Raw genomic sequence first — 10,923 nt, forward strand, 5'->3', positions numbered from 1 at the left:
TCATTTTACTACTTAATAATTATGTTGAATATCAATATAATTTGTAATATTTAATATTGTGATTTATTTTATATGGTAAAATGTCATAGCATAACTATATAGTAACTGTTCACCCTGAGTAATTTGGGATCTTGCTGGCAAATATAGGGTACAAATATAATGTAATCTGTTGTATTTATCAAAGTCATGCAGCATTTCTGAAAATACAAGTCAGCTTGTAACTGGTCCTTTATATCAGACTGTTTATGGTTTCCTAGTATGCAGCCTAACACTCAAGGGTTGTGGAACATTTTTAGGAATATGGCATAAAGACGGGTAACAGTAAGCAATGCTGCAGTCAGTGCAGCCAACACTACTGAAGCCCCCCATGTACTGTCAGGGCATAACAGGATTGTGGGTAATTGCTTTAGGAACTTTATGCTAAACTAGTTGCATGATAACATCTTGTCTGCAGTCCTGACTGTGCTTTATTTCACAGTGTCCCAGCAACAGAACAATTTACCAACACAAGGTTTTTTTTGAAGGGACAGTCTTAGGATCTCATGTGTATACTTGTGTATGGAAACCATTTTCTGTTAAATTGTTCTTTTGTCTTTGTATTTTCACATTTCTCAATATTACAAAGAGATTGCTTCCAATAAAACAAAATAGTTTAGTAGCAGAAAATATTCTTTAACGCAAAATATAAGTATGACTCACCTGAAATCCCTCTACTCCAGAGTCAACACTCCAGTGGTCTCCACCAGCCTTTGCTTACTTGTCACATACATTCACATGACCCCTGCAGCTAGTCACTGGCCACAGCATTCACTTACAATACGTGCAACTTTTATTGCAAAAGCCAATGACTTTTTTTCTGCAGCTATGTAGATAAACTGTATGGCTAAGGCCCCATGGGATGATACGCAGTGCTAAAGCGCGTGGGAAAACCTGCGGTGGGCATGCATCGTGGTTCTTCCTGCAGCGCTTTAAACAGAAAGTTCACAAAGTTTTCCTCTGCGGACTTTCTGTTACAATTATATCTATGGGGAGGCTGCCAGTGTTTCCATAGATATAATTGACATGCTGCAATTTCCAAAACCGCACCAGTTTTGGAAATCGCAGCGTGTCTGCGCTGCGGTTTTTACAGCAAAGTCGGCATGGGATTCCATCCACTTTGCAATTACTGTAAAATGACATAATTTTTCCTGTGGCATTTCTGCCGCAGGCAAATTGCAGCGTTTCTGACCTGTGGGGCCCCGGGCTATGTCATGTAATATCTGCAGGACAAATAAATAAAACAGGTCAGGCCAAGTTCACACCTGCGCATGGGCTTCCATTCGGGAAGTCCGCTTGGGGCCCCTTTGAGCAGAAATCTAATCTGCATAAAAAAGTGGCTACCTAAGACTATAGACTATAATGGGGTCCATGTGGTTTCCGTTCGGTTTCCACACAAAAATTCGGAGAGAAAACTGCTGCTTGCAGGACTTTTCTCTCCGCATTTTTCATGTGTAGAGGGGAACGGAATGGTCCAAACACAGATGTGAACCAAGCCTCAGGAACAATTGGGGCATTGCCTGAAGCTCTGGGGAATTTAAGGTTCTAGATATCATAGTAGCAGTGATAGTCACAATGATATAAAAGTACATCTGTACACTGGTAACAATTGTGTACAACAGTGGTGTGAAAATGTAAATTCAGCTTTAATGTTAAGGGGTTATACTTTTTGAATATTTTTGCCAAAAGCTTGGATCTTCTTCCTCCCATACACAGACATGTATTCTAACTATGAGCGTGTTCTCAATAGGCATTACCTGTGAGACCACCACTGACTGCGGTTTATCTCCCTTGAGAACTAAAGGATCACACATTATGAAATCCCACATGCCCAGCCCCTTATTTATCTGGAGGATTGTTGGGACAACCCAAACACATTATGCTAGGTTCACTCTAGTGTCACCTCTCTGTTTGTCAGAAGACCAGAGCAAATGAGAAGCAGACCACTAAAATAACAATAACACACAGACTTCAACGGAGCCCATTGACTATAATGGGGTCCGTCAGGTGTCCGTTGTTTTACAACTGATTTAAATCAGTTCCACGGAAAATGGAACCCATTGAATTCAGCGCTGTTTTTCAGCGCTAATTCTGCCGCAAGCTATCGTGCCAGAATCAACGCCAACTTCCTCTGTGTTAATGCCCCCTTATATGGTGTAGAGAGGAGATCTGAAATTATGTTGGTGAAATATTAATATGTCACAAATAAATAGAAAGTAAAATGTAACACTATTAGAGGTTGCAACAGTTCTTGCACAATTATGTAGTTATTAATTCAATAAGTAAAATCAATAGATTTCCTAAAATTACCCAAATCCCATAAACAGCTGGCGCCACCCCATTGTGGTTTCTACAGTATGTAAATCTGTCAGTCACAGAAATAGTTTCACTACACACATTTCTATCTATTTACTATGTAGAAATATCACTGGTAAAGTTCACATAGTTAGCACTTGTAGAGCCAAGTGTCCCTATTTTAACTGGAGGTCGCCATGTACTGCTCATGCCTTTATGAAGGAGCTTCTTAGCAATGTTTCCATAAGGCTCTTGAGAGCCTGCTTGAGCCTAGTGGAGACACAGAGCTAATGAGATAGTGTAGGCAGATGTTTAGAACACTAGAGCTGCCCAGCCCCAAATGGCCCCACATTGTACACTAATAATACAAGCCAATATACAGCTCTTCCTCACAGAGTCTAATGCAGCTGCATTAACTACTTTGCTTTCCACATTTCTATGTCTCTGTAAATCCATACCTCCCTTAATCTGTTTAAGACCAGGAAGGGTATATAGTATCAAAGCTTACTAGGACAAAACAGCCCTGCTCTGCTCATTATTTTAATGGTGTTTATCTGATCGTACCCAATTCCCATTCAATTGTTATGATTTTGTTATTTTAAAGGCATCACAAAATCCTGGAATACAGGTGCAGATATTTGGCACAGGTAAACTGAGGGTGGCTGCCCATATTAGCTTTCCTGTAGATAAAGAGCACTGTACACATTACTTATGTTTTACAATACAAGGCCTCAAGCTGATAAGCCAAAGCATAACTTCATATTACAGCTTCTAAATATAGAAAAATGGAGGGTAATGCATTTCAGGTAAGGATAACACCTCTTATACATCTTTATGTGAGTTCCTTGTAGAATCCAGCACATTCTCATATTACAAATACGAAACTATATGTAATCCATGTCCTTTGCTGTTAGGGTTACTGAATAATAAGAAAGATAACTAAATGTGACTGTAGTATTAGTTCACCATGTGTCTTCGTACATACAAAACTTCTGCAGTTGTTTCCTTAACTTCACTGGTTGTAGATTGTATTGATGAGGATCAGAAGCATGGTCGCAGTTTTTCAGGAGCATGTGCAGTTCAAGTCTGTACAAACCACTCAGACAGCACTTGGACCCATTGTAGTGAATGGATCCTTACAGACGTCAATTTTTCCATGCAAACCCAATTTCTGGTGCCAGAATAGCACATGTCAATGTGCAATCTTAGATTCTCCTGGGCTGCACAATAACAACACACAGAGATTTACACATACTTTTTATCATCTTTGGTTTACTAAGGCAAGATGGATAATTAAAGAACAGTTTATAATTTATAGTTCCACCCTTATTTATAATAGTTTGAATCTTATAATAGCCACTCTTATTTATAATACTTTCCCCTCGTAAGGGGGCTACTTTTAGCAGGAAACTACAGTATTATTTATAATGGGTGCTATTATAATGGAGACTGTTATATATAAGGAGGGCTATTATAAGGGGAAATCCTATTAATATTATAAAGGTGAATGTTTGTGAGTTTGTGGGTTTGTGTGTTTGGATGTTTGGATGTTCGGATGTTTGTTCCTCAATCACAGCCAAACGGCTGAATGGATTTTGGGGAAATTTAACACACACCTACATATTTCCCATGAAAGTGCAATAGGCTACTTTAAATGTGGGTCACTCACCCCAAATCGCCACCGTCACCCTCCAAACACCCCTCCGGGCTCGGCTGTAGAAGCTGGCATTCGGCCAGCGCTGCTCTGTCTCAGAGCCAGTACTGCGGCACCATAGGTTGGGGGCTCAATGTGGGCGTGCCGATTCACCAGGGACACAGTGAGGAAGATGGCGGCTGCCCACAGGGTCCCGGAGCCGCAGCTATACCACGCTGCCTACACACATCGCGGAGGAGGCTGCTGCACCCCACACTACACATACAGGTCAGTGCAGTGGGGGAGGGGTGTCCCAGGGGGGAGGAGGTGTCCCCAGGTCCACAGCTTCAGTTCCCCCCTACATCGGCCCCTGTGTAGTAGCTCTCACCTTTGGCTGATGCCGGGCCTGCTCTTCTACATAAACGCCACAGGGAGCAGCATGAGAAGTGTGTGCAGGCAGCCAGCAGACACAGGAGCAGAGGAGAGAGACAAGGGTGAGAGCTACTACACGGGGGACGATTTAGGGGGTGGGGCCAGGGATGGGAGAACATGAGACTGGGGGGCAGAGATGGGGGGGCAAGACACTAGGGGCACATGAAGTGAACTGGGGGCAGAGAAGGGGGGACATGAAGCTGGGGGCAGAGATGGGGTGAAGAAACTGGGAGCAGAGATGGGGACAAGATACTGGGGGCAGAAATGGGGGGGACAAGATACTGGGGGCAGAGATGGGGGGAAAAGATACTGGGACAGAGATGGGGGGGACAAGATACTGGGGGCAGAGATGGGGGGGACAACATACTGGGGACCGAGATGGGGGGGGACAAGATACTGGGGGAAGAGATGGGGGGGGACAAGATATTGGGGGCAGGCCCGCTCTAGCCACAAGTAGAGGGGCGTTGGGGCCCACAGTCCGCGCTGCAGGTGGTTTGCGCAGGCATCAGGGGGCCGCCAACGAAGTCGCAGGTTATAGCTAGTTATATATAAAAAGGCAATTAAAATGAGGAGACTTATAAAGAAAAGGAACTATTATTTATAAGGGTTGCTATTATAATAAGGGGAATACTAATATATATTATAATACTATAGCTGGAAACTATCCTACTAATATTATAAATGTGAGTTTGGATGTTTGTATGTTTGTGTGTCAATCACGCAAAAACGGCTGAACAGATGTGAATGAAATTTGGCACATAGATAGATTGTAACCTCAATTAAAACATAGGCTACTTTTTATCCTGGTAAATGACATGGCTTTGCGACTGTTATGAATTTTTTTTCATATACTATATTACACTGGTCTTATCTCAGCTTCTGAGAAAACCAGGGCTATCTCTCTGTGTAAACACACGCTAACCCTCAGTGTTCATGCATTTTCATATTATCTGATCTGGTCCAGGCACTGCAGACAAACTGAGATGGGCAAACACCTTCAATCCAAATTGGCAGTATTCCAATTTTCAACATGCCTGGAAAAAGAAAATCTAATTTGTCACAAACAACAACAGCTATGAAGGAAGTCAGAAGTCACAGAGCTCACCTCAAGCGGAGCTGAGGGGAATCATCAACACCAACAACATGCTCATTATATGGCATCCCAGCGAACTGCTGAGATACCGGAACAATCATGGGCACAGTGCGAGGAACGAGTTCAGCGGCAAGCCAGCTTGAGAGCTGCCAAAACGCTGGAGCAGGCGGATTATCAACGCCAACAACACACTCATTATATGACGTTCCAACAAGGTGCTGAGATGCTGGAACAATCACAGGCACAGTGCAAGAAACAAGTTCAGCGGCAAGCCAGCTTGAGAGCTGCCAAAATGCCGGACCATGCGGCTCATCCAAGCCAACAACATGCTCATTATATGGCGTCCCAGCGAGCTGCTGAGATACCCAAACAATCACGGGCACAGCGTGAAGAACGAGTTCAGCAGCAGGACAGCTTGACAGCTGCCGAAATGCCAGAGCAGGCGGATCATCAACACTAACAACATGCTCATTATATGGCGTCCCAGCAAGCTGCTGAGATGCTGGAACAATCACAGGCACGACGTTTGGAACAAGGTCAGCAGCAGGACAGCTTGAGAGCCGCCAAAAATGCTGGAGCAGGCAAACCATCAACATCAGCAATTTGCTGAATATAGGCAGATCATTGACACCAACAACCCACAGACGAAGTTATTTATAAAGGCATTGTTATTTATGAGTAACTATAATATATAAGATGACTATTATAAGGGGTAACAATTATATACAATAGCCCCCATATATAATAGTTCACCTATTATAATAGCCCCCCTTATATTTAATAGTCCCTCACTATAAATAATAGCCCCTTTTACAAATAATAGTTTTCCCACAGTTTCTCCCTTTTAGAAATAATAGTTTGCCCCTTATTACAGCCCCCTTATAAGATCCCCCTTCCCTTTCCAGAAAACAATCATTCCGTGATAAATGGAACATCTGAAGTATCTCCTTGTTTTAACACATTGGTGGGCCCTATGCAAATATTTCATAAGTGGGCCCCCACATCACCACCTAGAAATACCTGACCTGCACACATTATAATGCTCCCTCAATGGCCCCCACATAGCATAACGTACCTTAGTGGCTCTTTCACAGTATAGTGGCTCTATACAATATCCCCCTTATAATATTCCCCTCCAGGTTGCCCCCCACAGATTTATGTCTACCCCATCGTGTCACTCCCCCCCAAGTTGCCCCCATTGTGTCATGCCCAACTCAAGATGCCCCCACAGTATCATGTCCCCCATAGTAACATGACCCACTCAGATTGACCCCACAGTATCATGTCTTCATCCCAGGTTGCCCCACTTTATCATGCCCCTCATCCTCCAGGTTGCCCCCACACTGACATGCATCCCTCAGGTAGGCCCCACAGTGTCATGTCCTCATTCCAGTTTTCCCCCACAGTATCATACCCCGCAACCCTACCGTTTGCCCCCATAGTGTCATGCCCCCCCCCCCGATGCCCCCCACAGTTTCATGTCGTCCCCTCCTACGTTGCTTCCACAGTTTTGGGTCTCCCACTGTACATATCTGAGAAATAAACAAAGCTTAATACTCACCTTTCCCGTTCCCCCATTCACTCCTTTCTCTGATCCTGAAGTCTTTAAGGAGTAACAGGCACTATGTGATGTCATTACATTGCGCCTCCTGCTCCCAGGACACCTGGAGCAAAGACAGCGGCTGGGTGGTAAAGCAGGGAGCGGACGGTTCCCTACTCATCACTGGCTTCAACTGTGGAAGCTCCTGGTATTCGAGTCAATAGGCTCAAAGCCTGATGCTCCAGATCCTGAGGGGCCTCTATGGGGACAGGGCTCTGGACAATTGACCAGTCGGCTCCCAAAACTGCCCCTGATTATTTTGTATGGGGAGGCTAGTAAGGAGGCATTATAATTTGTGAGGGCTGCTTAGGGGACATTATACTATGAGGCGTCATAACTACATGCTATAAATTAAAGTGCAGTATTACTGTGTTAGGGCACAAAAGAACTTGATAGGAATGGACAGGTTCGAAAGGGACATGGGTTAGGGGCACAGCTTAACACAAAATAATTTGCTATGCTATGTGCACTGCCCCACTAATCCATCTTTGTATCCTTTCAAAGTTGGAAGGTATATCTAAGGGGTGGCGATAGGGGGGCCCACTTATGAAATCTTGCACTGGGCCCCATGGGGAGTCAGGGGGCTAGGGGGGCCCCATGTCAAATGTTCGCCTTGGGGTCCCGCCATTCCTAGTTACAACACTGCGCTTACGCATATAGCTGGTGCAGTGGGATTGTATCTGCATTGTTATATCTGTATTTGCGTCATGTTTATTTGTAAAAACATTAGTACTTTATCTGTTTAATGATCAAGCTACAGTATGCAGTACAAACAGATCATACAAAAGACATCCATTTGCAGGTTTTGTATACAGCATATAAGTGAGTCGATGTGAAGAGGGAAAACAGTATAATATATACCTTAAGGTATATCCATAACCTCACATATTCTTTTTGTTAGTTGATATTGTATAATGCGTATAGGCACTCTAGTAAAGGCTGCCAGGCTTATTGACTTTTTAAAAGCCAATTCAAATGCAATCATATATACATGTATAGAGGTTTGTTCAGCAGGCAGTAAATTCATTATACAATACAATAATGAAGTGGCGCCTTTTTAGACTGAACTGCTCATAGAATATGATTAATATAGCCTTATGAATCATGCCAACCCCAGTTCAATGCATGTCAAATTTTTCTTTTTATCATTTCTGATATGGACTTTAAGGTATGAAAGGATAAAAGTTATTCTTTTTTAGCTTCTGTGAAGAATTTGCATACAAATCTTTATTTACATAAATGTGCATTATTCCCTTCATTCTCTTCAAATCCATTTATTTCTGTCAGCCTTACAGAATCATGAAGGTGCTCATACAGTATGTTAGTTTGATGTTTGTAAGCTATAAAAATATAATATTTTATACTAGTTCCCTGATTTGAAGTAATATGGAGGCATACCCTATTTCCATATCCCTTATAGTTCATAAAGAGGCACAGAGGACTTGCAAAAAACTGATTTTTTTTTTTTTCATAGCTTGTACGTCAGTTTTCTGGTGCACAAGAAAACCGGCCTGATCGCCAGGTCCCCCACTGATCATGAGGACGGCAGACTGAAAGTCTCCTCGTGAATGAAGCGCCAGTGCACCTGCATTATCCGCGCTCCATACACTTTTATGGGACTGACCTGCACCTGCAGCCCAATAGAAGTGAATGGAGCGCACTGGTACTCCATTCACAAGGAGGCCTTAGCTGGACTTTCAGTCTCCCCATACTACTAATCACTGGAGTCCCTCGTGAATGGACACTTATAACTTGTCCTGTGGATATGGGATATTTGTCCATAACGGGATAACCTCTTTAAATGTTTAGCCTTCTAGTTCACGACTGAACAGTTCTGAAAAATATAGGGGCTGATATATTATAATTTACTTTAAGAAAAAGTGGTCTCCTTATTTTTATGCAAAAAATTTCACTTGTGCAAAAGATATTGGGGGGCAATGATCAAGACTGGCATTTAGTATGCTGAGCATTTCACTTATGATGAGGCCCACACCTCGCCATAAATCAGACACATTCAGGGCCAAACAAGTCCTGATAAATTATCCCCACAGTGGTTTTCCCCAGCATATTCCAGTGAAACTTTGTACTTTCGCGATCACCATGTGATGAAATATGGATTATCTACCTCTGAAGCAAGAGGTTTTGGGCACTCGGCGTGCACTTCTGCGCAACCTATATATACATCTTTGGAATTTTGCATGTAGAATGGTGCTCAGTATGGCACTATTATATTAAGTATACAATGTCACCCATAAATCCTACATTAAAAAGAGACCAAAACACTTAATGATACTTAAAGTTTATAAAGTACCTAGGGAATGTATTACTTTTTTGTATGATTTAATTATGTATCAATAAACATTTAGTGATTTCCATAGTATTTCGGTATATTGTGTGATGCTTGATTTCCTGGTAGAAATATCGGTACAGGGTTATGAGCATAGCCTGTTACTAATGGGCAACACCAAGAAGGAACAATCTTAGAATTATGGAAATAACAGGACTGATAGACATGTTAATGATATGCAAATAATAAAAAAATAAAAAAAATCTCAATTTATTTAGTATTGAGTATGAGCATCAAGAGTAGATATACATGAACTTTCATGCCTTGACATGCTATCAATGAGGCTATGAATGGCTGTCTAAGAACTGTTATGTAACACTGAATGTACTTTGGCACACAAATCATTAAAATTTGCTGCTGGAAGCTTTCTTTCCAATTGCTGACCGATGATGTCTCAGATGTGCTTAGTAGGAGACAAATCCTGACATGCTGCAGACCATGGTTACATGCTTGTGCCATGCAGATTGGTCACAGTAGCACAAGCAACATGTGGCCTGGTGTTGTCCTATTGAAAATTGGCTCCTGTGGCACTATGGAGAAATGACAGTACCACCGATTCCACGACCAAAACAATGTAATGCTGAATTGTTACTATTCCTGAAATGAAGACTAGAGGGGTCCAGCGATTGTATGTTATGCTATTCCACACCATAAACCCTTGACCGGGACCAGTGTGATGTTCTCTTGTGAAGGTGTCTTCATGGGGTTGTCCAAGTGATCTTCCGGCCAATGTCTGGTTGTCATTGCATCCAAGCAAAAAGAGGATGAAAGAAGATAGACCTCATTGTCATTTTGCAGTACACCATGATACCGATAGTGATAGTGAGAGCAGTGGCATTAGGACTATGGAATACCTGTAACGTGACATCGAAGTTCACTTGTATTCTTTCAATTGGACGACCCATCTTCATACACTTCTTCTTGCCATTCCATTTTGTTGTTGTTCTCCCAAGCACTGGTACACACAATGTTGAACAATGCTGGCATCTCAACCTAGGTGCATAGCTGCCAAAGACAAAAACCAAAGTCTCAGTGCAAGGATTCTGTCCCTGTTTGTGACAAGTGACAATAACTGGTACAGCAATGAACAGGGGCATTACACAATCATCCCAACACCACTTCATCCGATTATTGATGTTTCATGTGGCTAAAAAAACTTTGCTGTCAATTTGGCTTTTATGCCCCTCCACATGCCACAGATAGGAGGTAGGTGCTTGAGAATTTAATGATTTACCGATCTTAGTGACACCTACTACTTCTTCGGTTTGTATAAACCTATAGCTTGTCCATCTTGGAGTTGCAATTTTAAAGTTGGGAATTGTATATACCCTCAGGTATAATTTAATTCACACAAGAATATATTGAAGCTCTATACAACAAAATTGTCGTTATGGCATATAGCAGATGTTTGATGTACAGTGTATTATATGCTGTGAGCTTTCCTGGTGCACACACCAAACATACACAGCAAATACTTTGTGAGTGCA

The sequence above is a fragment of the Leptodactylus fuscus genome, chromosome 1 (genome assembly GCF_031893055.1).
Source record: "Leptodactylus fuscus isolate aLepFus1 chromosome 1, aLepFus1.hap2, whole genome shotgun sequence".
In the NCBI taxonomy this organism is placed as follows: Eukaryota; Metazoa; Chordata; class Amphibia; order Anura; family Leptodactylidae; genus Leptodactylus; species Leptodactylus fuscus.